This window comes from Dipodomys merriami, unplaced genomic scaffold (genome assembly GCF_024711535.1).
Source record: "Dipodomys merriami isolate MVZ:Mamm:240054 unplaced genomic scaffold, mDipMer1.0.p SCAF_354, whole genome shotgun sequence".
Classification (NCBI taxonomy): domain Eukaryota; kingdom Metazoa; phylum Chordata; class Mammalia; order Rodentia; family Heteromyidae; genus Dipodomys; species Dipodomys merriami.
In genome coordinates, this window is record NW_027205093.1 from 536343 (window position 1) to 543914 (window position 7572).

Sequence of the window (7572 nt, forward strand, 5' to 3'; positions counted from 1 at the left end):
TCAGGGCCTGGGCGCTGTCCCTGAGCTTTTGTGCTCAAGGCTAGTGCTCTACTACTTGAAGCCACAGCTCCACTTTCTGTTTTCTGGCAGTTAATTGGAGACAAGAGTCTCGGACTTTCCTGCATTGACTGGCTTTGAACCATGATCCTCAGATCTCAGTCTCTGAGTAGCTAGGATTACAGGTGTAAGCCACCAGTGCCCTGCCTTTTTTTTTTTTCTTTTTTGGAGTTGGTGGCTAGAACAGGGTGCTGGTGGCTCACACCTGCAATCCTTGCTACTCAGAGACTGAGATCTGAGGATCACACTTCAAAGCCAGCCCAGGCAGGAAAGTCTGTGAGACTCTTATCTCCCATTAACCACCAGAAAACCGGAAGTGGTGCTGTGGCTCAAGTGGTAGGGCCCTAGCCTTGAGCCGAAGAGCTGAGGGGCAGCACCCAGGCCCAGAGTTTAAAAAAAAAAAAAAAAGCCAGTGTAGGCACTATCCCCAAGATACACCTGGAGGGAACCACAAAAACTACCATGAGATCAGAGAATGGGAGTAATGTGTGGAACCCACAGAGCACGCTTCCCAGGGCTAACCACACTTGGACACAAGGGCACATCTTCCATTGTGGAGGCATGCTGGCCCGCAGGACTGGACCTCAGGGAAACCTGTTAGAAATCCTGCTTTGCTAAGTGTTCGCTGTGCAGTGTTGGGAAGGATGCTTAACCTGCCATACTCAATGTGGTAGGTTCAATCACTAGCCCTGTTTTCCTCTTCCTCTAAGACCAAGGTCAAGCAAAAAGAGTGGGGTGGAGGTGGAGGTATTTAAGTCCAAAACTGTCAGGTAGGAGTGGACACAGATGTCTAAATGATGCCCTTGGGACCCTGCCCGTGTGCATCCCTGGCTCTCTGTCCCCTGTGCTGGTTTCATTCTCCCACCGGCCATCACCAAGTGGGATCTGGGACCAGCTCTCACTGGCCTACATTGGTTTATCCCCACCAGAGAGCAGAGACCAGTAGAGGCAGAAGGAAGGTAGATTGAGTCCTGTGCTCCCTCTCCATGAGTCTCAGGCATTGCTTAGGAGGCCACTGGGTCATTTGCATATAATTTGCTTATGCATTTAATGGTGGGAGGAGCTTTGTGGACACAGAGACCAGAGTGGGACCCCTGCTCCTCCTTGGAGGGCTGCGGAAGTTCCTCTCTTCCGTCAACAGCAGGTTTTCTCTGCCAGACTTGGCACCATGGGTTTTCAATGGGATCAATTGTGCACAGTGTGAATAAACAGATCAGTTGCTTTACTGAGCACTTACTATGTGCCCTATACAGCTGTGCATTCAAGACATACACACACACACACACAAGACCAAGAGCACAATTTCATTTCTCCACTTGCAAAAAAAAAAAGTGAAGGTATACAGATGTGAAAAGAAGCGATTTTGCAGCCCTGATTGGAGCTGCCACTAGGCAGGGATGACAAATGAAGGCCTCCAAGACCCCAGGGCCTTGGAGGCAGGGAAGAAACAGCTGCCAAGGAAGCTGCAGATAGATCCCTGCAGTGGCACACCAATGCTGATGTGCCAGCCCCCTTTGGAAGACGTCAGGTGCCCCACTCATTGGGGCACAGAGACTCTCTGCTCTGCACCCTCCACCCCCATCTCTGCTCCAAGTTTCCATCTTAAAAATCCAGCCATTCAAGCACTCCAAAGGTTGAGATCTGAGGATTGTGACTCAAAGCCAGCCCAGGCAAGAAAGTCCATGAAGTTCTGATTTCCAATAAACTACTACTACTTAAAAAAACAAAGTGCTGAAAGTGGCCCTGTGGCTCAAGTGGAAGAGGACTAGCCTTGAGCAAAAGAAGCTCAGGAACAGTGCCCAGGCCCTGAATTTAAGCCTTGGTACAGGCAACACACACACACACACACACACACACACACACACACACACACACACACACACACACACACACACACACACACACACACACACACACACACACACATCCAGAGCCCAATACTTAGTAACAAGGGAGCACTTCCTTCTCTCCCTAGTATTTCCTGCTACTGGGGGGAGTTGCTTCTCTCAAATGAGCTCCCAGCCTGCAGATCTCCCAAACCTGTACCCCAGAGCCACAGCAGGTTCCCCCTTCCTCCAGGAAATCTTTGCTAGACCTTGCCTGGAAACCCTTTGCACACATATCTAAAGTCAGATCCAGAAATTATCCAAGCACCAAAATGCATTCATTCGGAAAGTATGTGGTATGTCTTCCCGGATCCCTAAGCCTCTTTCAAAGCCGAAGTCTCTGCAAAGGGACCTCAGGGAAGTGCATCTCAATTGTCGCCATGATTTATTCCTGTTTTTCTGTGGTTTCTGTGGGCTGGCATTGTTTCTTGTTCTGTGATCATTCGTTTATTTGTTCCTTGGCTGAAACTAGCAAGTTCCAGTTGGCAGTGCCAGTGTTCAGTGTGGACACCAGCCAGCCTTTTCCCATCTTCAGTTAGTTCCTTGAGCCCCTACACTACATGAGCAGGAAGTCCTCTTGTTTCACCTGTATTTCAGGTTTTCCTGAGACCCAGGAGACTTCCTACTTCCTCCTGCCATGCTGAGAAAGCAATTCATCACCGGGGCTGCTGTTCCTGATATGGCCACAGTGTGTCGCTGTTGATCAGCTGTCCTGCACAGCCTGTGTGACCATCGCTGCTCAGGGTACCCAGCCACGGTGCCACAGCAAGACCCTGGGCCAGGGGACAGAGGCTATCCTTTGTATAATTGGCACTGTCTCATCACCTCCAGGCCCTGATATGGCAGCTAGATCCCTGGGCCAGGCTCTGTGCAACTCAGAATGAATTCCCTTGCGGGGAAATTTGAGCCATTTCCTGCCCTGGGATGTCAGGTAGGGCTGTCTCCAGCATTAGATACATTTCACATTGACCCATATTGAATGGCTCAGAAGTTCTCTGTAAGCTGTGGACTTTTGGTCTAAGACCAGGGTGAGCAAGAACATGCCTGAAAGGATGAAGCAGACCAGTGGGTTGGGAGGTTGGGGTGGGATGGGGGGTTGAGTGGTATGACCAGCTTCGTGTGTGTGTGTGTGTGTGTGTGTGTGTGTGTGTGTGTGTGTGTGTGTGTGTGTGTGTGTGTGTTGGTCCTGAGGCTTGAACTCAGGACCTGAGTGCTGTCCCTGAGCCTTTGTGCTCAAGGCTAGCACTCTACTACTTTGAACCACAGCTCTACTTCCAGCTTTTTGATGGTTAACTGATCAGAGTCTCACAGACTTTCCTGCCTGGGCTGGTGTTGAACTGTGATCCTCACATCTCAACCTCCTGAGTAGCTAGGATTAAAGGCATGAGCCACTGACATCCGGCCTAGTTTAGTTTTTTAAATGGTCTTTTGGTGACAAGCTAAACTGGTGGTGGTGATGATGATAGAAGCGTGGCAAGGAAAAACAGAGGGACAGATTTTTCATGAGAAGTGGGCAGCCTTCCTAACACCATGACTCTGTCACAGGGAGGGACATCAGGGCTCAGTGAGGAAAGACCACTGACCCGGACACTCACAAGCTCCAGCTCAGCCCAGGAGGATCTCACCCAACCCAACAGTGCCTCCATCCCCCTTGATGGGACTCGCTCGGTTCTTTAGAATTGGGTCATTGTCACAGGTCACTCAGCTGGCCCGTGGCCACACTTAGATTCCTGCCCTTCAGCCATCGGAGCCCATGCTCAGCCACTGCCCTAGGTATCAAAATCCTGATGCATATTGAAGGCTCTGTGTCTGGATAGCTAGCTTGTGCATTTAAAAAGAAAATAGCAGTAGGCTCAGACAACAAAAATCTCCCTCTAATTTTTCCACCCAGAGGATCCACTTGCTTCTCTTTGCCACAGGTTAGCGGGGGACCCTGAATAAGACCAGAAGAGCAGCCAGAGAGGCAGGAAGAGAGAGAACTCAGGGCAGAGCCATGAAAACTGTGGGTTTGTCACAAATGACTAAGGGAAGCCTTAGCCTCTTGGCAGAGCATGGCACCATCCAATTCACATCTTCACAAGACCCTCTGGCTGTCAGTGGGGGGGCGGCTGCTAAGCTTGGCAACAGGCTTTGCCCTCCCCATCCTCCCTCCTTTCCCTCCATCTCTTTAGACATAGCTGGAGCCCTCCTGCCCCTCCCATCACATTCCAAAACACACAGGCAGCCCCACTCCCCTCTGCTCCCCTTCCGTAACAAAAGCAAGAGTGTTTCTTGGACCTAACAATTGGTGAGCAGAAAACATGTCGGCCCCTGGAAACCTCTCTCCTCTCTCTACTGGCTGAAAAAAAAAAGCTGGGTTTCTCTTTGTTTGTTTGTTTTTTTCAGGGGACTCTTTTGTCTTCAACTCAGTCCAAGGGACCTGCCAAGTTGTCTACAAGTTGCCTACCAACTGGAGCCAGTTTCTCCTTCAGACCGACCATCGCCTGCCCCCAGTGACCCATACCATGCTCACGGCTCCATCTGAGTGTTAGAAATGATGGGAAAGCTGATCGTGACATTAGGCCACATCACTCTGTGCACTAAAAAGCCCAGACTGCGGACAGTGTGTAAAATAGATGCCAATCAAGTCTTAAAAGATTCATAAGGAAGGAGGATTGTCCACGGTAGATGACCAGATTGCTCAGCACAGCCTGTCCCCCTTCGGGTAAGCATTGCTCAGGGCTCTTACTGGAAAGACTGACTTATGGCATAGGTGGGAGGCCCCTGGGGTGGGGGGAGAAGGAGCAGCCAATCATGGGGAGACTCTGCTGGAAGGGCAGCCAATCATGGGGAGTCTCTGCTGGCTTTCACCATTGTGCCACTTCCCGGTGGTGGATGTGAAGGTCTCACCCTGTCACTCTCATAACAACCTTCAAAGGTACACAGGAGACCCCTCCTCTTCTAGAAGAGTCTGGAGAGGCTCTGTGTCCTACCCAAGGGGACTGGGATCGGTGCCCAGAGCCCTGACTACTAAGCAATCCAGCCCCCACCTCCATGGCTGTGTGACTTACAAATGCCACTTAGCCTTTCCTGTTCCTTTTATCCTCTGAAAAGATGGAGAGCAAGTTTTGCCCTCCTCTTGGAGATTAGCTGCTTGGTAGAGTTGGTAATGTGCACACAGCAGAGCAATGGTGTTCATCATCTTGGGTTCAAATCTGAGCTTTGCCATTTAACAGCTGTGTGACCTGAGGTCATTTACGTGATTCTCTCGTCTTCATTTTCTGGGCTGGAAAGTGACAGTGAAGGATGATAAGGAGGGACAACAAGGCCACCGCAGTAGCTGTGTTCCAAGGTGAGGGAGCAGGAACAAATGCCCTAACCTCCGACCTTGCACCACGCTGCACTCTGACAAAGCCCAATGACCGATGGGGAAACTGAGGCAGAGAGTGTCCACAGTCAACCAGCGGGGTCCTGGGATTCAAGCTCAGACCATCAGCCTCAGAGACTCTAAAGTTCCTCCTTTCCTCACTATGGGTTTTACTCTGGGTTTTTTTCTCTTTTTAAAATTTTGTATTGTTATTATAGAGATGATGTACAGAGGGGTCACAGTTATATAAGTGAGGTAAAAAGTACATTTCTGTTTTGTTTTGTTTTGTTTTGTGGGCCTGGGTGCTGTCCCTCAGCTCTTCAGCTCAAGGCTAGCACTCTACCACTTGAGCCACAGTGCCACTTCCAGCTTTTTTCTTTTTGCTTATGTGGTGCTGAGGAATTGAGCCCAGGGCCTCATGCATGCAAGGCAAGCGCTCTACCACTGAGCCACCTTCCCAGCCCATGAGTACATTTCTTTTTGGACAATGTCACCCCTTCCCCCACTCACTTCCCATTTTCCCCTCCCATCCCCACACTTTGGGTTTTTGGTTTGGGGTTTTCAAACAAGCACTTTTGCGGTCAGATAGAACTCAATGATCACTGCCCATGGTTGAAAAAGAGAGTCCTTTTTGTAAGGTCCGCTCCTGGATGATGAGCAAACTCCACCCTCCTCGCAGCAAAGTCTCCACCCAGTACCTGCGTTACCTAGGCAATTGGCACACCTGGAAGAGGTCACATCTGCATCCGCTGAGGTCACATCTGAATTTGATGTGGCCACACCTTTCTCCATCCATACCCTAGATAAGGCCTAGCCCAGGCCCAGACACTCTTTCTCAGCTCTTTCTCAGCTCTCTCTCTTTCCCTGCTCTCTTTCCCAGCTCGCTCTCTTTCCCAGCTTGCTCTCTTTCCCAGCTCTTTCCCAGGCCTCGCCCAGCCGCATGGAGGGCCAACATGGCCTGGTGCCAGCCAGAACGATGAATAAACCTACCCCTTACCTGAATACCACGTGAGTGCTGGTGCAGTTCTTACTCAGCTACCTCTTTTTAAAAACCTAACACTTTTCCTAGAAAAGAGGATGCAGCCCAACAGCCACGCACCTGGGGACCATGGTGGCCAGCCTGGTGGAGGAGCGGATGCCTCGGGGCCTTGCAGTCAGCCTGCTTCCTGTGGCCTTGCCGAAGCAGTGACCTTAGCAGGAGCGGCGGCCTGCGGGCGTGGAGGCCAGGCCTGGGAGCATGTGGCACCCGGCCAGCCAGAGCTGAGCTTCCGAGGTCGCTGCTGTGGGAATTCCACAGCCTTGCAAACAGCGCCCACCGGAGAGTGACGTGTCCCCACGAGGCCCAGCCCTGGTTTACAAGGCAGGCGCACGGCACAGCCATTCCCCTGGATAGACAGACATCCAGGGAGCAGAGGCCCCAGGGAGGGCCCTGGGGACATGCCCAAGTACAAGGTGCCCTTGTGGTCTGCCCTGTCAGCACTGGCTCTTCCACCTGCTCATCCTCACCCCGGGCCCAGCCTGGCGTTGCCATCTCCCCAGACAGGCTTTTCCTGTCTGTGCCTGTGGGATGGAACCCCTGCTGGGTGACACATGTGGCTCATGTCCCCCCCTTCCAAGACCCCAAAACTCTCAGAGAAGCTGCTTCACTCAAAGGGCAGTGGCAGGGATGAAGGGCGTATGCTGCTAAACCAGCCTGGTACCCTGCACGAGGCATTGGTCAGTACCCAGCACGTGGCAGGTGGTCAGTCCACACTCCCTGTGGCCCCAGCTGCTCACCCTGCCCAGCTCGGTGCTGCTTAGAGCAGGCAGGCCCCAGGGCAGGAGTCAGGGGCTGGACAGAGACATCACAAACCCCAGCCAGTGTGAGGACAGAGGGGCAGAGGGGGCCCGGGCTGCAAAGTTCCCTGTGCTGAGCTACCACAAAGCCACTGTCTCCCAACACACTCAGACTGTGGGGACCAGCAAGCCCATCCGGTGCCAAGGGAACTGGGCCAAGACACCACCAGCTGATGGGATTAGGGACAGAGAGTGAGTGGGCACATCGTTAAAAGAGCACAATCACTGAGAATCAGAGAGTGGTGCATGCTATGCTAGGGAGGATGCAAGGCATTATGGGAGCTCAGAGAAGTACCTATCTCTCTACCTGGAAACATGAAGCAATCAGGGAAGACTTCCTGGAGATAGAGGGCAAAACAAAGCTCACATATATAGGGACTTCTCGGGGGAAACTCAAAAAATAAACACAATCCCTTTTATAAATATTATAACTCTTTCTCTCCGCTG